Source organism: Phoxinus phoxinus, assembly GCF_949152265.1.
Source record: "Phoxinus phoxinus genome assembly, chromosome: 6".
In the NCBI taxonomy this organism is placed as follows: Eukaryota; Metazoa; Chordata; class Actinopteri; order Cypriniformes; family Leuciscidae; genus Phoxinus; species Phoxinus phoxinus.
The window spans coordinates 21798818-21823936 of NC_136881.1; the positions used below are offsets into that span (position 1 = coordinate 21798818).

Here is a 25119-nt window from a genome sequence, read left to right on the forward strand (position 1 = left end):
TGTAAAGGGTGTAAAGGGCTCTACTCAGAGAACTCACCTCAGAAAACTCTGATTGGGACACACCACTTCCAGAAGATAAGCAGAGCAAATGGGAAGCTTGGAGGGATTCGCTGCAGGACTTAAGGGAACTTCATAGTTCATCTGGAATAATGCGCATGCGTCGCGACTGAGCGCGTTGTTTGTGTTTGGAGCTCCGTCGAATTGATTCACAAATCCTTGATTTTCTTCTTTACACTCATTTATAAACGAGCATTTTCTATTTTTCCAGCGTGTGAACATATCTCCGATACTACTCTTTATAAAAAACAATCGGATTGCTTTGATATCGCTAGTTATATTCAACTTTCCGAACTTCCATTACTATCTTTAACTTAAGCTTGCTAGCATTGCACGCGTGGTCTCGCCTATCGATCATCTTATTTACACTCGTATCACTGAAAGGATACGGGTTCTATCCATGATTTCAGTCCTAAATTAGTAGTGATATTGGTAGTATCACTGCTAATTTATTGTTCATCTGTTATAATGGCGAATATATTGGATGTGTGTCTACCTCTGAGTGCAGGTGAGGACACGTTTGAACTGCATTCTGTGCGGTTGGAGCTGGAGTCCGTGGAGAAGCAGATCCGTGATCTGCTGGGGAGGCAGGCCGAGCTGCGAGACCGGCGATCAGCGCTTGAAGCATCACGCGCCGATCCTCACAAGTCAGTGGTTAGTAACTTTTCGACTCCGTCCTCTTCTACTCCGCATGTTTCTCTGCACAGGACGCGATCCCTGGTTTCATTCACTCCGGCACCCACACAGCACCATGGACCCTGGATGATTCCACAGCGGAAGACACGAGCCAGGACCAGAGCAAGGACCTCTCCGCCCCTCCCGGTGTTCGAGATCTCCACCCGGAACCGCTTCTCCCCTCTTCGCGAGACGGATCGCGACGACGCTGTGATCATCGGCAGTTCCATCGTCCGGCATGTCCGCGCTACCTCAGGTAAAGGTAAGGTGCGCACTCACTGCTTTCCTGGTGCTCGTGTTCTCGATGTCGCTCTGCAGGTCCCCGAGATCCTGAACGGTGACGAGCGCGTCAGAGCTGTCGTGCTGCACGCAGGGGTGAACGACATCAGGCTGCGGCAGACGGAGGTTCTGAAGAGGGACTACAGGAGCCTGATCGAGACGGTACGCAGAACATCGCCTGAAGCAAAGATCGTCGTGTCTGGACCGCTTCCCACGTACCAACAAGGACAAGAAAGGTTCAGTAGATAGTTTGCACTAAATGAATGGTTAATGTCATGGTGTAATGAACAGAGACTGCTCTTTGTAAATAATTGGAATCTGTTTTGGGAGCGACCTAGGCTCTACCGTGCTGATGGCCTGCACCCCAGCAGAATCGGAGCGGCTGTTCTGTCAGACAACATCTCCAAGACGTTACACACCATATGACTAGTAAGTCAAAGTTACATTCTTTGCTGTCCCAAATTAATTGATATAAGTACCAGTGTAGAACACTATATAGAAACTGTGTCTATTCCTCGTTTAGTGAGGCCAAACAATAAATCTACTGTAGGATCTAAGAAAAATCGAATTGTGATTAAACCAGAAAATCTCAATATTAGTGAACAAAAACAATTTCTAAAGCTAGGTCTTCTAAACATTAGATCGCTTACACCTAAGGCGGTTATTGTAAATGAAATGGTCACAGATAATAGCTTCGATGTACTTTGCCTTACTGAAACCTGGCTTAAATTGAATGATTATTTCGGTCTTAATGAGTCCACTCCACCAGGATACTGTTATAAGCATGAGCCCCGTCTGATTGGTCGTGGCGGCGGTGTTACAATTTATAGAGATATTCTTAATGTTACTCAGAAAACAGGTCACAAAGTGATGATGTCACTGATCATTACATGATAACTTGCATACTACGCACTGCTGAAATGTGTCATGTTGCGCCGCGTTATCGACCAGGCAGAACAATCCTTCCAACCACTGTAGATAGATTCTTGAATAGCTTACCTGATCTATCTCAGCTCCTCAGTGAACCCAAACAAACAGATGAACTAGAGGAAATGACTAGCTGTATGAGCACCATTTTCTCTAGTACATTAGAAATTGTTGCACCAATTAGATTAAAAAAGGTCAGAGAGAAAACTAAAGCACCATGGTACAACAGTGCTACGCATGTTATCAAGAGAGAAACTCGTAACTTAGAGCGAACAACTACAGCGCTTTACAACTATAGGACAGGAATAGCTAAATAAACTTATCACTGCATCTAAACCAACAACATGTTTATTAGATCCAATACCCACTAAACTACTGAAATAAGTGTTACCTGTAGTAGAAGAGCCTCTTCTCAATATTATTAACTCGTCTCTATCGTTAGGTCACGTTCCAAAAACGTTCAAGCTGGCAGTTATAAAACCTCTTATTAAGAAACCACAATTAGATCCAAATAACCTAGCAAATTACAGACCCATTTCAAATCTTCCATTTATGTCTAAAATACTAGAAAAAGTTGTGTCCGCTCAATTGTGCTCTTTCTTGCAAGAAAACGATATCTATGAAAAATTTCAGTCAGGATTCAGGCCACATCATAGCACAGAAACTGCGCTCGTTAAAATTACAAATTATTTACTTTTAGCTTCTGACCAAGGCTGTATCTCAATACTAGTTTTACTCTATCTTAGTGTTGCGTTCGACACTATAGATCATAAAATACTCTTAGATCGACTTCAAAATTACACTGGTGTACAGGGACAGGCATTAAGCTGGTTTAGATCGTACCTATCAGACCGTTACCATTTTGTCCATTTAAATGGGGAAAAATCAAAGATAACGTCAGTAAATTATGGAGTGCCGCAAGGATCTGTAGGCCCTCTGCTATTCTCAATTTATATGCTGCCACTTGGTAATATTATAAGAAAACATGGAATAAGTTTCGACTGTTATGCTTATGACACTCAATTATATATTTCATCACGACCAGATGATAACACTAAATTATCTAAAATGACAGAGTGTGTTAAAGATATAAAATATTGGATGACGTGTAATTTTCTTCTGGTCCAAAAAGCTGCCCACAAAACCTCTTACAATACAACCTTAATCTAGAAGGACATCCTGTTACTTTATCCTCTACAGTAAAAGACCTGGGTGTCATACTAGATCGCAACTTGTCTTTTGAAAATCATATTTCAAATGTCACAAGAACAGCCTTTTTCCACCTTAGAAACATTGCTAAGCTACGTAATATGCTATCAGTTTCTGATGCAGAAAAGTTAGTTCATGCATTCATGACCTCGAGACTAGATTACTGTAATGCTTTAGCTGGTTGTCCTGCATCCTCCATAAACAAGCTACAGTTAGTCCAAAATGCAGCTGATAGAGTTCTTACTAGGTCAAGAAAATATGATCATATAACACCAATTTTATCATCTCTACACTGGTTACCTATTAAGTTCCGTATCAATTACAAAGTATTGTTACTGACTTATAAAGCCCTAAATGGTTTAGCTCCTGTGTATTTAAGGGATCTTCTATCGCTTTACAATCCATCGCGCTCTTTAAGATCGCTAAATTTGAGGCTTCTGGTCGTACCTAGGATAACTAAGTCCACTAAAGGAGGGAGGGCGTTTTCACATCTAGCTCCTAAACTCTGGAATAGCCTTCCTGATATTGTCCGAGGCTCAGATCTCTTTAGCCAAGCATTCACATAATACATCTCATACCTTTTATACTACAGTTAAATCAGATCAAATGCATTCATATTATGAACAGCAGCTACGCTAATTATTTCCCATCTGCCTTTTTTGTTGTTATCTCGGGACGCCTGTCCCGAGATAACTCAAATAGAGTTCGTCAGCTCCAGTTATGTATCCAGCCTCTCATGGAGACTTCAGATGCCCCAACGCCTGTGATGAGACGACTCAACGCCTGTGAAGAGACGACCCAACGCCGGCGATATGTTATGCCCTAAATTTACGATTAACTAACTGTATTTTTGTTTGTACATTTTTGAAATGCATTTTCTGTAAAGCTGCTTTGAAACAATATGTATTGTGAAAAGCGCTATACAAATAAATTTGAATTGAATTGAATTGAACATATGTCAGCTTCCTCATACACCAGATGAAATGGATCAAGCAAAACGTGCCATCCTCCAACAAGTGCAACAGGCCACCTTCGCAAAGGAGCTGTCTGCCCTCAACGTTGGCAAATCCATCACCAAGCAAAGCCCTTTGGAAAAGCTCAGCCCAGTCCTGGACAACGGCATCATTTCAGTTGGAGGTCGACTCAAACACTCAGAGCTCGAGAACTGTGAAAAATACCCGATAATTCTCCCAAAGGACAGTCATGTCTCTATCCTGCTCACTCGCCACTACCATGAACAGGTCAAGCACCAGGGTCGTCACCTTACAGAAGGTGCGGTAAGGGCTGGAGGTCTGTGGATAATCGGTGGAAAGAGACTAGTTAATTCAGTTATCCACAAGTGTGTTATCTGTCGCCAACTGCGGGGGAAAGCAGGAAGAGCAACTCATGGCGGATCTTCCCCCGGAACGGTTGAAAACATGTCCTTCCTTTAGCTACGTCGGCCTTGATGTTTTCGGGCCTTGGTCAGTAACCACCAGACGTACCAGAGGTGGACATGCACAAAGTAAGTGTTGGGCTATCCTGTTTACCTGCATGAGCTCTAGAGCCGTGCACATTGAGGTGATTGAGTTCTTAGACACCAGCAGTTGTGTAAATGCCCTGAGACGTTTCTTTGCCCTGAGAGGCCTTGCCAAAAAACTTGTATCGGATCGTGGCACTAATTTCATTGGGGCTTCCAAGGAGTTAGGAATGGACAAGGCTCTGCAACTGTACCTGAATGATCAAGGTTGCAGTTAGGAATTCAACCCGCCTCATGCGTCCCACATGGGAGGCGCCTGGGAGCGCATGATCGGCATTGCACGGAGACTACTGGATTCAATACTGCTTCAAAGTAAGGTGCAACTCACGATGTATTGTGCACACTTATGGCTGAAGTGTCTGCCATCATAAACGCCAGGCCACTCCTTCCAGTTTCGTCCGATCCAGACAATCCTTTCATTCTCTCTCCCTCTATGCTGCTAACCCAGAAATCGTGCCTTATACCTCCTGCTGGAGATTTCTTGGACAAGGACCTTTACACCAAACAATGGAGACAAGTTCAGGTTCTTGCTAACCAGTTCTGGACACGCTGGAGGCGAGAGTATCTGCCTTTATTGCAGCAGAGACAGAAATGGACTGTACCTTGTCGAAACCTGCAAGTTGGTGACCTTGTTTTGCAAAAGGACAAGCAGGTTCCCCGGAACAGCTGGCTCATGAGTAGAGTCACGGCAACTTTCCCTGCACCGTAAATGCAAACATGGTATTTAATTAAAAATAGTAAATTGACCTTAATCAGTTTTTATCAACCTGCTATTAACACTCGCTTTTAGTAAGTTACTTGTACCTTGAGGTTGAAAAATCTTACCAGCTCAGTCTACTTGAGTTGGATTAATTTAGAAAAAGTAAGTTTATGACCTGTGGGCATGCGCAGATCAGCTGCTTCATAGGGCGGGTCTTGGCGTGGCGGGATTCGGTATTTTGCAGACATGTCAAATCATGCCCGCAACTGACCAGGTCGAGCTGGACCTAAACATCGCTTCAACGGCACTTCTGATTATCCTCAGCATAACAGCGATTCTTGTGCTTGGCACACTCATTTGGTAAGTAAATATTTTTCCCTCGTGCTGCTTTTGTTTCTGTAAGTCAGCGCCAGTGTTTTGCGCTTGCTAGTAATGATGCGTGTAGTAATGTCGGCTAACGTTAATGCTAGCTAACTAACGTTATATTATGGACATATAATATATTTTGATGAAACTTGGTCAATACTTTATTTTTTCAATCCATAACTTCCTCGGTGTTGAAAATAGGTAACTTTCAAGAATTATGTCACGTTAAAATTGAAGAAAAACTTTAGTTAACGGTTGCGGGCCTGCTCGTCACGCGCACGCGGCCGCGCCCGCGCCCGCGCCCACCCGCCATGCATGCACGTAACTTTGTTGAGTACTGACTAGCATGATGATGACAGACTGATCCCGGCGGTTTGTGAGTTTCCTGATTTTTACAACTGTTGTTTATAAACTCAGACAGAACATCAGAACAAGTTTGGATGTATCATTTTAGTTTAAGTTAGGCTGTAAAGTTAGGGTTATGCTAATTTAACTATCTTTAGCTACCAACAATAACAGTCTGTTTATCAAAGACAGATTGCCGCTGTGTGTCGACATATGATTGGGGATATCACCACAGGCAACTAACTTAATGTTATTTTATTTAACACTCCGCACTTAACAACTCTAGTCGATATTCTAGCTGTGCCGTTTCCATGGTTACCACGTGTAGTACCAAGATCAGACTCAGTACAGAAGAGTGTCTCCCTGTCTGAAAAGATTTTTAAACTTAGTTTATTATAGCCTGTTGTGATAGGGAACGTATTTGCTGGCATACTCGGTGGCTTACATTTATTCTTTAAGGTCATCTTGTACATAATGTACAATTTAATACTGGGAACTGTCTTTGTGGGTTATAGGCCTATGATACTGTTTTCACAAGTATTTTTTTTTATGAGTTGTGGTGAGCTTTGGATGTGTTTAATTGTTGTATTTTTTTAACTGTCCCCTTCCAGGCTCAAGCAGATGGTGATCAATCCACACATTCCATAATCCCAGCAATAAAAGGTATTTTCAACTAATAACTGTAGTATTATTGCATGCTAAAGTAAAAGTTATGCTTATGTCACGAGGTGACGAAAGCAAAGCGGAACTGAGTTCCCGCTGGAATTGTGTTCCGCCCGGAACGGTGTTACTGTAACACCGGCCCACTTCCGGGTTGCGCGGTATGTTTCCATAACGGCACTGATTGGCCGATTGACATCTGGTGCGGAGGGTCTGATGTGGCGATCTGTGAGAGGATTATGGAGGCGGGGCAACCCTATAAAAAGGAAGTACAGAGGCCATAGCAAGGTGTTCGATTCTTCCTGTGTGTTCTCTCTCCGCGTTGTGTGGTTGTTTCTTTGTCTTCCCCCGGCGATCTGGTGTGGTTCTCTCCCGTTGGGAAATGTTTGTGGAGTGTTGCAGCTGAAGGACCATCGTGAAAGAAGAGGAGTGTTACTTGTGGGATCCGAGGGCAGTTTTGAAGAGTGGAATTCGTCGTCTGGACTGGGAAAGAGTGAGATGAGTGATTGACAAATTGAATCTCATAAACGCATGTTTTCTACACTACATTGGATACTGGTTTGAAGTGCTTGGATCACGTGGTATACATCGCACTGAGTGAAATAGACTGATTCCTTGTCGATCTCTAGCCTCCCCCTCGGCCATTGAAACCAGCGAAGTGAAGCCGCTTGTAGTGGTGAGGAAATTATTCACCGCATCTGTCCCAACTCTGACTATCATCGGCTCTTCAGATCGAGACCTCTGGGTGAGTGTTGGCCTTACTTTACACTTGAAGAGTGGATTTGTAGTGCTGAAATTGACGTTTCCCATCACGTTGCATGTTTGGAATTGGACTGTCGTGTGTGTGTGGAAGATTTACCTTTTATCGCCGGGCACTCCCCATGTGTTATGCTGGTCTACCGTCCATCATAAGAGTCTAGCAAGATCGATTGCAGTCACCTGTTGGATGTCAGAAGGAAAAGCCCCCGTGTGCACACTACACGTGAGAACTGGTTACCTCTGCTTGAAGTTTGTGTGCTGTCTGTTCCAGTGAAAGCCCTGTCCAGCTATTGACTCTGTCTCCTACAACACACGTGAGAGCTGTTCACCTCTATTTGAAGTGTTTATTCCGTCTGTTCCAGTGAACGTCGCTCAGCTTGTGACTTTGTCCCCTGCAACCCACGTGAGAACTGTTTACCTCTGCTCGAAGTTTGTGTGCTGTCTGTTCCAGTGAAAGCCCTGCTCAGCTTGTGACTCTGTCCCCTACCACCAATGTGAGAGCTGTTCACCTCTATTTGAAGTGTTGATTCCGTCTGTTCCAGCGAACGTCGCTCAGCTTGTGACTTTGTTCCCTACAACACACGTGAGAACTGTTTACCTCTGCTTGAAGTTTGTGTGCTGTCTGCCCCAGTGAAAGCCCTGTCCAGCTATTGACTCTGTCTCCTGCCACCCATGTGAGAGCTATTCACCTCTATTTGAAGTGTTGATTCTGTCTGGGCCAGCCAAAGCCCCACTCACCTGTGATACTCACCTGTGATACCCACCTGTTCAGTACCTACCACTGTGAGTTGGCACCAGCGCCAGAAGGAAGTAAGCCTGACTCATTTACTTACCTGCGATACCCACCTGTTCAGTACCTACCACTGCGAGTTGGCACCAGCGCCAGAAGGAAGTGAGCCTGACCCCCACTTGCCTTGGATTCCTGGGAAGAGGAAGGAAGAGGAATTTTAGATTAGGATTTTCAAATTGTTTTTATATTTAATAAAGCCTGTCATTCTTTTTATTCCTGTCTCCTGCCTCCTCCTTTGACACGCTCCTCAGGGTGATCCTGGTCTAGGGGTGGGTGCAGTCTGGCTTGGCCCACCTCGACCTGTGACACTTACATCAGAGCAATTGGATTTAGATGGTGGGCCTAACGCGTTTTTCGTGTTGTTGATCGATCTCCATCGATAGAGTATACGGTTCTTTTATGTACGATATTAAGTAATTATATGTAGTCAAATAAAATTTGTTGGCAATTCTGGTTTGATCATATATTTTCACAATCATATGTTTTCATTGTTAATCTTCTTAGGCAAATCGCGGGACAGCTCTAGTAGCTGAACCAATCGGATTGTAGTTTTTAACGTCATTAAAAATATTAACCAATCGTAGACGGCCAGACTAGGACCCCAGAGAATGGCTGGGATGACGGCGCCAATGTTATATTGTAGGCCTATATTTATCTTTATTTATATCATAAATTACACTTTATGCTAACAAAATAAATATTGAGAACCAGCAAAAAGAAAGAAAAGACAGTACAGGAAGTTGAAGGTTTTTAAAGCAGCTTTATAGTGGTTAAGTGTAGTTGTTTGACCTCATACGTTTGGTTAAATCATGGTATAAATGCTTAGAATCCTTTATAATTAAATGACAATTCAAATATTAACAACAATAAATAGATCCCTCCGAAACTATGCACACCTGGAATCTTGGATGCCGGTGTTAATGTTTCTCGACTTCGGATAGGATTCCTGCTGGGAAATGTTTGATTGTGTAGTTTTCGCTAGAGAAGATTTTATGGTGACTTCCCCAAGATTTTACACAACAAAAAGTGCTCCCGATATTATGACAGCTAGCTAGAGAACGCATGTGCTACAGTCGTGGCTATATTTTGAACGAATATTATTGGCAGACGTTAGTCACGTGAAGATAGAATTAGTTTTTTGATTGGTTAGATGTGTAGTACTCCCTCGCGTTTGCCTAATCCGTTTATTGAACGTAAATTTAGTTTTCAAAAAAATATGCTCGACTTGACACTGCCAACAAACGGATACGTGTTCAGTAAAACATTTATTTAGTTTATGTGAAAAAAGCAGCTACTCTATCCTCGAGGATCTATCATTTCAAAAACTAAAGCAGATAGCAGCGTTCGGCCCACCGTCTAATTAAATCAATTTAAGAAAATATTATTAAATATATCTTGTGTATTGAAATTAATTTATCATTATAGTATATTTCATCATACCGAATATTCTGTGCATATTTTGAATTTCAAATATTTTATGTAATTAGTATTTCTGGACTGTCTCTATAGATACTGTTAGTTCGACTTATAGTCCACCATACCCAGGACTACAGTTCCCTTCATGTCTACCCACATAAGTGAGTCATTTATCAATTACCATTTACCTTTTGTACTGCTGTGTTCACTTGTCTTAAAGAAGTTCAATGATTAAAAGCTTGATAATTATAGCTTTGGTATTTCAAGTCTGATACTGCATATCAGTGTTTTTGTCTTCTTATGTTGCTAGGCTTGATGCTAAAATTATCTTTTCTTTCTTTTCAGATTTTTCAAAAAAGAGACAAACCGTTTCCTATGCAGTGGACGTGTAAGTACTGCACATTTTGTGCTGAAAAGAGGGGCTACTTACTTAAGCATTACCGCTTAAAACATGGGTGCCACACTCGAATATCACCACTACCATGCCTTCATAAGGAATGCCTGTGCACATTTAAATCTTTCAATGCACTCAAAGTCCATTTATCAACATGGCACACTCAAAAGAACCTAGGGAACGTGGGTGAAACTGCTTTCCATTGTCAGCTGTGTGACTTCGTGGAGCCTTGCACTCAAGATGACTTTTTTACCCATTTACGAAGACATTTGAAGCTGAAGCAAAAGGTTTCTTGTCCATATCAAGGCTGTAACTTTCTGAGCAATGTTTATTCAACCTTTAATGCTCATAAAAGCAAAGAACATCAACACCACAATAAGATGGCATTCAAACCTGAAATTGTGTCACATAATGAACTTGAGGAACCTCCACCTCATATAAATATTCAACCCGAGGATAGTGCCCCTGAAACTGATGAGGTTGAGTTTGAAGTTACTGAGCTCAGTGAAGATGTGGAGAACTTGGAGAGTCAGTTGGAATATAATGTAGCTGCTCTTTTTCTGAAAATGTCATCAATTCTTAACATCTCTGAAAATGCCCTGCAAGAAGTTATAGAGCAGATCAACCAAATTTATGTGCTTTCACAGCCATTGTTGCATACATCTGTGGAGATGTTGAGGACTCTTTAGTGAGTGAGATAGTTAAAGTATTTACTGAGAATAATGTATTCCTGAAATTCACTTCTCCTGGGGGGTCATTGTCAACCACTAGCAAGCGAACATCATACATTTTAAAAGAATTCTCTGTGGTAACGCCTGTTGAATTTGTCCTAAAAAATGACAGGCAGACAGTTGTGTTTATCCCCATAGTAAAAATGCTGCATACATTACTAAACAATGGAGACATTTTAGATAAGGCCATGTCACCCGAGACAAATTTGTCTCAAGGATACAGATCTTACAGGGATGGTTCCCGGTTTAAAGACAATTCTCTCTTGACAGAGGAAGAATTCAGGATTGCGCTTTACTTGTACATAGATGATTTTGAGGTGGCTAACCCCTTGGGAACCTCCAGAAAGAAACACAAGCTATGTGCCATTTACTGGGTACTTGGAAATCTACACCCTAAATATCGCTCCTCTCTTCATACCATTCAGCTTGCTCTACTTTTCAAGGTCAGCAGTCTCAAAGACCATGGTTATGGGGAAATTCTTCGTCCACTCATTCGGGACCTTGTTTTTCTTGAGCAACAGGGTGTATATGTTGGACAGTTAGGAGCCAGCATTAAAGGCACAGTATTATTTGTTGCAGCAGATAATTTAGCTGCCCATTCTTTGGGAGGGTTCTTTGAAAGCGTCACAGTAAGTCGTATGTGCCGCTTCTGTATGGCCACACGGGAGGAAACACAACACAAGGAAGTGCGGACAGGCTCATTTCAACCAAGAACAAAAGAAAATCATAATAGACAGGTGCAAGATGTATTGCAGGATCCTACTATGGCTCAACAATATGGTGTGAAAAGAAGCTGCCCACTTAGTGAAAGCTTGGAACATTTTCATGCTGTCAATGGTTATCCTCCAGATCTTTTGCATGATCTTCTGGAGGGTGTTGTTCCGGCTGAACTGGCCTTGTGCTTGAAAGCACTAATATCAAAGGGTTACTTCTCACTTGAAATCCTGAATGTGGCTATTAAAAAGTTTCCATATACATTTTCAGACAGAACAAACCAACCCCAGCTCATTGCAAAGAACTTTGCTTCCAAAGCAACAATTGGAGGAAATGGTCATGAAAATTGGACACTCCTCCGCCTTCTGCCACTACTGATAGGTCATCACATTCCTGAGGAGGTTTTAATGAACTTAAAAGATGTAGTGGAATTGTCAGTGTCTGCAAGCTTCTCGGAGGAGTCAGTGTGCTTTCTTGACTGCAAGATAGCAGAACATAGAGATATATTTCAGAAAGTTTTCCCGAATGAGAAGCTACGACCGAAGCATCACTACATTGAGCACTATCCTCAACTAATTCAAACTTTTGGTCCATTGTGTGATGTGTGGACAATGCGTTTTGAAGGCAAACACAAGTTCTTCAAGAAAGTTGTGCGTCACATTCACAACTTCAAGAACATACCCCTTACTTTAGCTCTCAGACACCAGCATATGATAGCCTTCCATTTAGCTGCTACCTCCTTTTTCAAGCCATCTGTTGAAATTAACAAAATGAAGTCTGTAATTGTTGCTTCATTTCCTGAAAATGTGAAGAACTGTCTCTATCTCAGAAATAACTACCAGAACACAGTCCTTGTAGCAGCTTCTGTTTGCATAGATGGCATTAAGTACAGTGCTAATATGGTCATTTCTGTTGGATCGTGCTCAGGGCTCCCAGATTTCAGACAAATAGCAAAGATTGTGGTGATAAATACAGACATAATATTTGTCTGCAGACTCATGACATCATGGTACAATGAGCATCTTTGAGCATACGAGCTCTGTAGTTTGTCCATGTTCTCTGTCACTCAGTTGTCTGAACTAAATGATGTTTTCCCGATTTCACTTTACAGAGTTGGAGACAAGCAGCTTGTTACACTTAAACGGCACATTTTATGCTGAGTGAGTCAAACAGTTATCAAAATGGACCAGAGGTTGATGCTGAGAGTCATCATCGCTGAAGATGATATAAGGAAGTTGACTTTAAATAAGAGACCACAGTCCATTGATTAATTCAAAGTGCAACTGGTGGATAAACTCTCACTGCAGTATGAATTTAAACTGCAGTATGAAGATCAAGACTTCAATAATGCCCTCTGCAATTTGACTGAAATAACTGATTTACCTGAAAGAGCTACAGTAAAAATCATCCCTCTTGTGACATTTAACAGCATTGTCATCACCCACCACAACATCAGACACTGAGTGCAGCACAGCAGACACTGAGATTCTGTCGACTGTAGGAGCATCACCATCGCTAAGACAACAGTGGCCAGAGTTATTTGACATACCCAATTTCTCAGTAGATGTTGAGTATAGGCTCAGACAGGCAGATCTTGCCTTTATGAAAGATGGAACACGTATGACTCTACCACGAGATATGAAGCATGACATACTAGAAAAGCTTGCTGAGACAATGTACAGTTTCAAGGCTTACCCTGAAGATGATGACTTCAGCAGTGTTGCAAAAGCACTGATTAGCAAACACCCCTGCCTCACTGAGCCTGGACCACACAGATGGTATGGCTGGAAAAACAGCCTTAAATTTAAGATGGCCAATTATCGCACAAAGCTTCGAAAAGCTGGATGTGAGGATGTAGCAATCAATGGAGGCAAAAGAAGTAAAGGCAACCCAGAGGGAGAATCCTCAAGCAAGAATATCAAACGGCCAAAAAGAGGTGAAGCAAACTATCTGCCTAACTTACCTGAAGGACATGATCAAACAAGCCTTGAAAATGCAAGAATGGTTCTAATGGAAGAAATAAGAGAAAAAACATCCAAATGGCACTCTCATTTCACAAATGATGGACCAATCATTCCCACTACGCAGACAAGAAATTGTAAAGAAGGAGCCTGCTGTACAGAACATGGTTGAACGATGGCCAGCACTCTTCACAGAGAGACAGGTCAGCTATTTTTGTTCTCAACCAATAAAATAATGCCAATCAAAAATAAACTCAAGGTGTGTGGCTAGAAATCCAAACACTTGTTGGAATGTTAACCTCTGCCACCTCTCCATCCCTACCCACCCCTCTCTCTCTACTTTTTCAGGTGTTTGCTGAGTTTAATAGAATTAATATAAAACTATACCTGTGTTGACATAGAAGATGTAATCCTATCTGCTCGATATACAATATACATTTTGTACAGTGACTGATGTATTTTGTATAGCAATACCTCCACAACTAATCTGAGAGATATGTAAACAGCCAGTAAATAAATAAAAACATTTCCACATAAACATTATACCAGGGTTCCTCAAACTCTGTCCTGGAGGGCCACTGTCCTGCACAGTTTAGCTCCAACTCTGATCAAACACATCTAGCTGTGAGTTTCTAGTGATCCTGAAGACATTGATTAGCATGCTCATATGTGTGTTTGATCCGTGTTGGAGCTAAACTCTGCAGGACAGTGGCCCTCCAGGATTGAGTTTGAGGAAACCTGCGTTATACACATTCATTCATTTCAAATCTAAGGAGTAGGAGTCTAGGTTGAAAAGTCAGTGTCATTGTTCAAGAATATATAGACCTTGTTGTATCTCCATAGCTTTAGTATAACCATACCAAATAGATTTTGTTTGCTTTATTGTAACAATCCAGTGTGAAAACATATTTAAAGCCATATTCTCTGATAACATTACAACACAAAAAATTAATGTTTTAGAATAGCATAAATTGCAATGCTGAAGAATGTGTGTCTTTGTAGGATACAGCGAGAGACGAGGCCCTAGAATGCATCACTGTTGGTGTGCTGACAGTTGTCAGTGAAGATGGTCCTCACGAGGGTCAAAGCTCCGTAGACCTCCAGGCCATCTCCACTGCCATCATTCTGGAGGGAGGTGTTGTTATGGATCAAATAAAAAATTTGCCTCAGGCAGTTTGCCTGTTATTTGGGCTTACGTATGCCTTGTATTTGGATTACCCAAAATGCATGGCAAATACACTAAAATTCATTCAGACTGTGATGCTTGGACTTGGAAAGAAAAATCTCCCACCAAAACTATTAACACTGAAGAACAGGTTAGAACAGTAAAGAGCCATCAGCTGTCAGACAGCTGTCAAATACGCTACCGTATTTACAATCTCAATTAAAAAAAATTCCATTTAAGTCTGTACCATGTTCTGCAGGTATGCTAATGGTGTTGTTTGCAAAGAGTTACAAAATAGTTTGCAAAGAGTTGTTAGATGATAATGTCAGAAAATAACCTAGCAAGGTTTACACTGTTTACACTAGTGTTTTGAGAAAACTTATAGTAATAGTTGTGTCACAAATCGCTCAGCTACGCCTCCCTCTGGTTTCATCCGCTCCCTCTCTCCGGAATTCTAGGACTGCAATTCCCTTCTCTCCCCCCGGTCATTATCTATTCCCAGCCCTGCCTAGTTTGTCTTATCATTCTCATCACCGTCACCTGTGGATTATTATCTTCCCTTTATCTGGACTGTCTCCCCATTGTTACTTTGCGAAGTCTTGTTTTGCCCTGCTGACATTTCCGAGCGTTATTCCCTGCCTGTTTATTATCTGTGTCTTTGATCCCCGCCTGGACTCTGTTCTATGAACCATTGCTGCCTGCCTCGACCTTCGCCTGTGTTTCGTTACGAGTTCTGGATTATCCCTTTAACTGTGTCTGCACCAGTACATGTCTGCTTCTCTCTGCTTTATAACTTGTGTGAATAAAATACTGCAAATGGATCTTCAAGCCTCTGACTCACCCTTACAAGTTGTATACAACTAATAGTTGTAATGTTGTATAAATACAAACCCCAAGGAGTGATGTGTTGAGTTGTTAGATGATAATGTCAGAAAATAACCTAGCAAGATTTACACTGTTTACACTAGTGTTTTGAGAAAACTCATAGTAATAGTTGTATACAACTAATAGTTGTAATGTAGTATAAATACAAACCCCAAGGAGTAATGTGTTGAGTTGTTAGATGATAATGTCAGAAAATAACCTAGCAAGGTTTACACTAGTGTTTTGAGAAAACTTATTGTAATAGTTGTATACAACTAATAGTTGTAATTTAGTATAAATACAAACCCCAAGGAGTGATGTGTTGATTTAATCCTTGTACTGCTCACTTTGAAAGTACAACAAATGTAGACTACTAATTAGCTCACAGAAATTAGGTTTTATTTTTCTGTCATTTTCTGCAGTTTTGTACTTGAATGTGCATTGAATAAATGTAATGGAGCTGAATCAACCAAAACTTTGTGGTGCGTTTGCCTTTATTAGATAGTAACAGCAAAAATAGATAAGAAATGGGGGAGAGAAAAGGCCACAGATTGGACCCAAACCTGGGCAGCTGCAACAAGGACCCATTTAAGGAAATTGGTTTCTTTCATTTAAGTGAACTTGAAAAATGAGTGAGCAGAACGTCTCGGGTTACGACTGTAACCCTTGTTCCCTGAGGAGGGAACGAGACACTGCGTCGTTGAAAACGACTCTTTGGGGACGCTCCCTAAGCGTACGCCTCTGAAGTATGAATGAAACTAATCCAATCCTGATTGGTGTTGCGTCGTGACGTAACATGTGACGGCATAACCGGATGCATAAAAGTGTCGCCGGCGCACACACACATTAGCCTCGCGATGAAGCAAGCCGCTCCCAGGCGTTAAGGGGCGTGGCAAGACGACGCAGTGTCTCGTTCCCTCCTCAGGGAACAAGGGTTACAGTCGTAACCCGAGACGTTCCCTTTCGTAGGGAACTCGCACTGCGTCGTTGAAAACGACTCTTTGGGGAACGAATACCCACTAGGCCACGCACCGAAAAAGCCTGTCCTAGAGTGAAGTTGATCTCAGGCACTTAAGCTAGGACGAGAGCACTCGTGCGCCAGACGCACTAAGGAGGTGAAGACAATAAAACCTGATGAAAATGTGCAGGGTAGCCCAACCGGCTGCCTCACAGATCTCCTGGAGGGGCACTCCCGAACGGAGGGCCCTAGAGGACGCCATGCCTCTGTTAAAATGAGCCCTTACGGCCAAAGGTGAAGGCTAATTGCGCACCTTGTAGGCCTACTTATGGTTTGTTTGGATGCCGGGAGCCCCTTATTAGGTGACCCAAAACACACTAACAGTAGGTCCGACCTCCTCGAAGAAGAGGACCCCTCAAGGTAAATACTTGGAACCCTGACTGGCAGAGCAAAGGAACCTCTCTTCTTCTGCCGACACATGAGGTGGAGGATGAAATGCTCGCAGGACCATGGACCTAGCCATGTTAGAATGCACTTAAGGCACATAGCCGGGTCTCGGGTGCAGGATGGCCTTAACTCTGCCGGGGGCAAAACCCCAAGCAAGCTGGCGTTAGTGCCAGGGCTTGGAGATCTCCCACTCTCTTAATAATTTTAAGAAACAGCTAAGAGAAAGGCTATCTTGAACGTGAGGTCCTAGGCGAAGCAGACTGGAGGGATTCGAAGGGAGCCAGGGATAGCCCTTCGAGAACCACCACCAGGTCCCAGGAAGGACCTGACCTCCATGTACCATGGAGAAATAGTATGACCCGTTGGTGCCTCCCCAAAGGCCCATCACTCAGTGGTGCATGGACCGCCGAACTGGCAGCCACGTACACCTTGAGTGTGGACGGGGAGAGACCCGCAGAGAAACGATCTTGAAGAAACTCCAGAACTGAAGCCACTGGGCAGTTAACTGGATCTAACTCATGTTCTCTACTCCAAGTGGAAAAACCTACCACTTGAGGCCATATAATCTCATAGTAGACGGAGCCCTAGAGCTAAGTATGGTTTTGACCATCCCAGCTGATAGACCGGCATCTAGGTACTGGACCCCCTCAGGGGCCAGACCCACAATTTCCACAGCTCCGGGCGAGGGTGGAATATTGTGCCCTCCGCCTGAGACAACAGATCCCTCCTCAGAGGAATCTGCCACGGCGGAGCTATCAGAAGTGAAAATATGTCTGAAAACCATACTTGGGCCGGCCACAACGGGGCTATCAGAAGAAGACTGATGCCCTCCTGACGGACCCTCTCCAGGACTCCCGGGAGCAGAGCGATCGGGGGAAAAGCATACAGGCGAAGCCTCAGCCAAGCCTGTACCATGGCATCCAACCCCAGTGGGGCTGGATGAGTGAGGGAGAACCAAAGTGGACAGTGGGACGTCTCTCGAGACGCAAACAGATCCACTTCCATTGGTCCAACCTCTGCCATATCAACTTCACCACCTCTGGGTGAAGTCTCCATTCCCCGGGCCTCAGCCCCTGCCTCGACAGGATGTCTGCTCCCTGATTCTGAACCCTCGGGACATATATTGCTCTAATAGATAATAATTTCCCCTGGGACCATAGATTAATCTGATGCGCCAGTCTGGATAGAGGGCGCGATCTGAGTCCCCCTTGTCGGTTCAGATAAATTGATGTCTGGGAGGAAGCTCCTCGGAGCCCTGAACACAGCCAACATCTCTAGGCAAAATATATGCCAAACATGTTGATGGTTCTGCCACAGACCCCTGGCAAAGCGGCCATCCATGACCCCGCACACGCCAGTGAAGGAGGCGCCTGTCGAAACGGTTTTCCGGCGACATGACGCTGCTAACACTGGCCCTTGGGACAGGAACCAAGGTTTCTTCCATATTAATTAGGGAAACGAAGGCATCGGCGCGTAACCCTGATTGTTCGGAACGGATTCCCCCTTGGGGAAATCCCCTTGGCTATCAGCCACCACTGAAGGAGCCTCATGTGTAGAAGGTCCAAAAGGTATTATGTTGGACACAGCTGCCATGAGGCCCAGCAGTCTTAGAAATTGCTTTACAGTGATGGCCTGGCCTAGCTTTATCCCGGATGCCATGGCCCAGATGGACTCGATACACGCGGAAGACATATGTGCCCACATTGTATCTGAGTTCCATACCACGCCCAGAAACGTAGTTTTCTGAGCTGGTACCAACACGCTTTTCTTCGTGTTGAGTCTCACCCTCAAGCTCGGGAATACGGCCAAGGACGACATCTCGATGCCGAACTGCCATTGCTCGAGACTGAGCCAGAATGGGCCAGTCGTCGATTCAATTAAGTGTGAGGATGTCCTGAAGCCTCAGTAGGACCAGAGCTGCATCCATACACTTGGAGCTTTTGTGAGGGGAGAGTGCTAGGCCAAACGGAAGAACCCGAATTTGGTACGCTTCGCCCCCGAAAGCGAACCTCAGGAACCTCCTGTATATTGGAAGGATGGAGCACGGAAGTATGCGTCTTTTAGACCTATCGTGATAAACCAGTCCTCGGACCTGATTTGATTCACGATGAGCATCTTGAACCTGAAGCTCCTCAGAGAACGATTTAAGTGACTCAGATCTAAAATCGGCAGGAACCCTCCATCCTTCTTTGGAACTATAAAGTACCGGCTGAGAAATCCGGACTCCCTGTCTGGAGGAGGAACCCATCATATGGCCTCTCTGACCAGTAAAGAGTATACTTTTTGTTCCATCACCCAATCCTGCTTATACGCAGGACCCATGCAGATATGTTGGGTAAGCGTTTGACACGCTTCAACAAAATCTATTACAGGAACCAGCCCCTTGAGGCTGGTTTCGGGTATTCTTTGAGCATTGTTCTCGACCCCCTGAAGCAGATGACCGGCAGGGATTAGTCGAGACCGATTTTGTAACCATAGTCAATGCCCTTTTTCAAGCTTTTTGGAGCGAACACAACAGTATGCGTTCGCTGGAAACTGATGTGGCCCGAAGCGTCTTGGACGGCGGGCAACCACATAGTTTTCCTGAGGGCTCCGCTGTGAGAACAACCAGTTGCTCTACAACGGGGGGGAGGGAAAGGGTCTAATTTTTATTTCAGGTAGAACCTCTTTCCTGAAGCCCTCTTGCCTGAAGGACGGCCCTCAGGTCATCCTTCTGATCAAAAGAGCGAGATAAATTTATCTGTTGCCAAACTCCAGAGGGAGGGGCTCTAGAGGAAGGAGTGGGGTTTATCCCATGACTTAGATAATTATACAAGTCAGGAAAAATAAATAAATCAATTAAAATGGTAAGCTCCGGCGCTGATGTTGTGATTGTTGCTGCAGGAAGTGTTCACTTATTTCCTTTCTTAGTTATTTATAAAGCGCTTCCTGTCTAACATGTGGCCAGTTAATTTTCATCTGGCCACAGCACGGATCACAACACGCTATTAAGCCTCGATGTTGAAGATTTTTTATTTTAACATCGGGTGCTTGTCATGGGCAGAAGAAGCCGCATCGCGGGCTTAGAACCATTCGAATGAGAAAGTGCCGCAGCAGTCTCACTCTCATCAGCAAAATTCATATTTTATTATTTATTTTATTTACGAACCCCACGACCTGAGTCGCGGACCTGAACAACGGAGAACGTGAGCTGGCGAGTCTAATTCACGTTCATCCGCCTCGATGCTGAACACACCCACTCCCTCAGAAGCAGATAGTTCAAACATCAGGTTCTCATCACGGGCAGAAGAAGCCGCAGCGCAGGCTTCTGCACCATGAACGGGAGCCCCAGAACCTTTAAATAGGGAATGAGAAAGTGCCGCAGCAGTCTCATTCTCATCTGCAAGATCCTATCGCGAACCCCGCGATCTGATTCGCCGCGCGCGAGCTGTGTGAATTTAACTCACGCTCACCCGCCTTAATGCTGAACACATCCACTCCCTCAGAAGTGTATAGTTCAAACATCATGTTCTCATCACGGGCAGAAGAAGCCGCAGCGCGGGCTTCTGCACCATGAAAGGGAGCCACAGAACCTTCAAATAGGGAATGAGAATGTGCCGCAGCAGTCTCAATCTCATTTGCAAGATCCCCGTGAACCCCGCGATCTGAGTCGACGCGCCGCCTCAACGGACGCGGGACCCGAACCGCGGGGAACGCGAGCTGGTGAATTTAACTCACGCTCCTCCGGCCGCCTCGATGCTGAACACATCCACTCCCTCGGAAGCAGATAGTTCAAACATCGAGGTCTCGTCACGGGCAGAAGAAGCCGCAGCGCGGGCTTCTGCACCATGAACGAGAGCCTTAGAACCTTCAGATGAAGAATGAGAAAGTGCCGCAGCAGTCTCATCCTCATCTGCAAGATCCCTTTGCGAACCCCGCGATCTGAGTCACCGCGCCGCCTCAACGGACGCGGGACTGAACCACGGGGAACGCGAGCGCAGTACTGATAGGGAGTGTTTCACAGAGATCACAGACAGCCCCCTCGAGAGCTGCCCGTGCGTGTTACACTCCAAAACAATTCACACACAACTGATGCGTGTCCCCACTCGTAATATATTTTGGGCAGGGGTGCACACATCTAATGAATTGCTCACTCGCCATAATAAAGTGACTGGATCAGACAGACAACACCAAATAAGACAGACAAAAACAGAGAGCGCTTGCTGAAGAGCGAAAGCTAATGTGTGTGTGCGCCGGCGACACTTTTATGCATCCGGTTATGCCGTCACATGTTACGTCACGACGCAACACCAATCAGGATTGGATTAGTTTCATTCATACTTCAGAGGCGTACGCTTAGGGAGCGTCCCCAAAGAGTCGTTTTCAACGACGCAGTGCGAGTTCCCTACGAAAGGGAACTAAAAGTGTTAAGTTGTAGGTATTTAGTAATTCTAAGTGGGGTTAAATTTATATCAAGCAATCCATACAAAATTAAAAAATTAAGTTAACACTAAGCATGGTTATTAAGTTACATGAACATAAAAAAACGTGTTATTGGTACTATTTGATTTAGTACTACACACTTAAAATAAACAAGCTTTTCTAACTCACTAATCTTAAGATTACTTTGCTTAATTTTTTTGAGGCAACGAGTTTGCATACTTTTTTTAAGTAAGGTCAACTAATTACATTTTACAGTGTGGAAAGGACAATCGAGTAAGGAAAGTTGAGGTCACAGTAAATGACCAAGGTACTAGAAAGACTTTTTTTGCGACCAGTTACTGAAGTCATTCTTCTTTTGCCAAAGGACTGATTCCCTCTAAGTTTTTGTTGTTGATGGTGACCTCCCTGAGGTCAGGCGGGGAATGTGCTGCCTTATGGCAGTCTATAATTTAATAAATAAGTTAAGTGGGTTAAAATGTTTAAAAAAGCATTTCTAAAAGTTTCTGATAGTATTTCATGTTTATTTGTAAGTTTATTTAAAAATATTAGCGGACAATTTCATTTCCCCTTTTGCCGTGCTAACTTCCGGTTTCGGTTTCATGGTAAACAAAGCAGGCGGAATCCAGCATGACACGGTCAGCGATCTGTCGCCATTCTCTCTAAAGCTCTGACAAGGCAATGCCGTAAGTTTATATATGTGTTTATAAGGATCTTAAGTAATGTATTTTTGTATTGTCTGGTTGGGAAATGCACTTTAAAGCGCCGATCTATGACTTTAGTTTCGTCTGTATAGAGCTCAGTTTTTCTAAGAGCATGTTGTGTATGCTTTCAGTTTTCACCATCTAGAGGAGAAATTAAAATGCAAAAACATCCCTTGTGGTCCTGGTCTTCTTCAGTGGTTTATCTACGTGTTCATTTGGTAACATAACATAGAGACAAAGACAAATGAATGAAATTAAGAAGAGGATCTATGACATCTGGAAGCATCTCTTTCAGTAGCTTAGTCGGTATAGGGTCTAATATACATGTTGTCTGTGGCGGTGCGGGAAAAACGTAAGTTTGTGACTGGATGGAGGAGGGACATCAATTATCCGGAAGTGAGGAAATGAGTATATAAGGTAGAGTTGTAAGAAAGGGAGGAGAAGATTTGTAATTAAAGTATCTGATCCACACTCCGGAGCAGAGGGGGCGTTAATGCACCAAAAAGCTGGATGCCAACCGCCGTAAAATTGGAAAGAAGAAGAAGAAGGGAGGGAGGAGAAGAGAAAAAAAGGAACGGGTTACCTGAGACGAATCCACAGTCAGAGAGACGCGAGATGGAGACGCTGTGTTTGGGCTGGAACACGTGGATCTAGAGTGAGCGTCAGTTGCCTAGTGATTGGCACTGAGGGTGCGCTGCACCTCTGGACACCGGCTGCACAGCAAAGCTTGTCGTCTTTGAGGCTGACGAGTGAGCACGTTCTCCAGGTTATTCCCTGTTTTACCCTCACTTCGAAAACTTCCCTTCCTGCCATTATCACCCAATGCTCTTTCACCTTTCACACACACACACACACACACACGCCCACACGCATGCGCCGTCTTCAAGCCAACCAAACATTCACGCAACCACTTTCACCACGTATTTCGTATCTGTATAATACAGTGAAGTGTTTCGTTATGTTTAAATGGTTGATTTCATTGTTAGTTTGATTTAATGTATTTTTTATTTATTTTACAAATTCAAAAACAGTGATGTAAAGACTGTAGGATTTTGAACTTGAACCAAAGTTATTTGGTGTGTGTTTAATTTGTTTTGATTCTTTGCTTATGGTGAAACTGAGATTTTGGTCTTGATTTCTTTGAAAACTATGAAAATATAACTGTGAAACTGAACTTCATTTGTGCGATTTCTGATTCATGTTTATTCATAACCGGTGGCTTAAAGAGCTATTCTGAGGAAAAACATTTGACAAGATTAAGCTTGTCTGGCGCCCGAACAATTTTTTTTTAAAATATATATTCATACATCTTTCATTTGTTGATTTACATTTCGTTTGGGGCCTGCCACCGTTACATGTCGATTTAGATGAATTAACGAGTTTGCAAAATTCTTCCTCTCCTATAGCAATAAATTAATAAAAATTTTCCTCAGGGAGACTACAATGCACTCCCTGATGCGATACTGTAGTAGACGGTTGCATAGTTATAATTTTGTCCCTGATATTATCAATCTTTCAAGTGAAGAAGTTCATAAAGTCATTACTGCTGTGTTGCTTGGAAACTTCTGGGTTTGAAGCTTTCTTTTTCGTTAGTTTAGCCACTGTTTCAAATAAATACCTAGGATTATGTTTATTTTCTTCTAATAGGGTTGAAAAATAAGCAGATCTAGCAGCTTTTAAAGCCTCTCTGTATGCAATCAAGTTCCCTTTCGTTGTCACTTCGAGACGACGAAATGGGGTTCGCTTAGAAGCCTATCCTCTTCGAACAGTAGTAAAATGAGCCAATGGCAAGCAAATGCCATGGGTCTGCTGAATTTGCATAGCGTAACTCCGCCCCACCTCGTGGGTATAAAGGAAGTGCGCCGGCAACATGCAGATATGTTTTTGTTTTCGGAGCCAAGTTTATTCTTCACTCCTCAAGCCATCCTGAGTTAATATCTACTTCCTCTTCGAGACGAGCTTCCCTCCAGGTGTTGGTGTGATGGCGAGTTCCAGCGAGTGCACATTCCCTGCGATCTGAGCAGTGATCTGCCAGTGTGTGTGTGTTCTCTCCCTGGTCGCTTCAGCATCTGCAGGGATTTCCTTCTCTCTAAAAGAGCAGTGCGTGACACATCTTTTTAAAGATGCATCGCCCGTGCCCTTCTGGTTGTGATCGACTGTTATCTGACTTAGATGGGCACAATTGCTGCTTTGCATGTTTGGGCTTAGAGCACGCCAAAGCAGCGCTTGTGGATGACTCATGTTTTCATTGCGGAAACATGGCCATCGTGACACTACGGTCGAGACTCAGTGATCTCGAAAGAGTGAGAGTCCCCTCATCCACACCCTGATCTACGAGCTCCACGAGAGCTGGTACTTTGGCTGGTGGCCAGGGTGACCTGAGGGTGACGGTGTGGCAACAACAACCAACGATTCTTCCTCGGGCCACATCCCCCTCTCAAGTGTCGCAACCCGACCAAATGATGCCCTTGACCAGTCCCGGCCAGAGGTCGCGGGCGGGCCGAGGGTGTTGTTTGGCGCTCCTGAGGAAGATGCTATGTCGGCCACAGCATCACAAGGTGGGCAGGAGTCCTCGGGAGATGAAGGTTCGGCTGTGCTGCCGCCTCCGGGCGCGCCAGCATTGCCCGATCCAGATCCCGAGCTGACAGCCATGCTTTCCCGGGCGGCCCCGAGCATCGGGTTAGAGTGCAACCCTCCACCCTGCCCCAATAAACATGATGCGAGTTCTGCCTTCTCTCTGTCAGTGAAGTCCATTCTGTAACGCGTCCGAAAATGAACTGTAACTCAGCGAATACTTGTCACATTCAGGAACGAGAGATTTGTACGGAGCCCGGGAAGTCACCTGTGGGAGAAAAAACAACAATCCGTGGCGACGGTTTTGCAATCCGTCCGCTCAGTTTATAAACCGTACACACGAATTCTCAAACTGTTCCCTCGGTTTAACAAATCATGCCCATGGATTAATAAACCGTACCCACGAGTTCCTAATCCGCGCTCTCAGATTTGTAAACCGTGCGTTCAGTTTTTGCAATCTGTACCCACAAATTCATAAACCGTGCC

General features: G+C 43.8%; 1 long non-coding RNA gene across 1 annotated transcript; it reads left to right on the plus strand.

Annotated features, from left to right (window-relative positions):
- Positions 1-5600: 5600 nt before the first annotated feature.
- Positions 5601-9854, plus strand: LOC307000264. The gene is made up of 3 exons (XR_013797999.1): positions 5601-5726; positions 6689-6740; positions 9796-9854. It is a non-coding gene; the product is annotated as an uncharacterized lncRNA (long non-coding RNA).
- The last annotated feature ends 15265 nt before the right edge of the window (positions 9855-25119 follow it).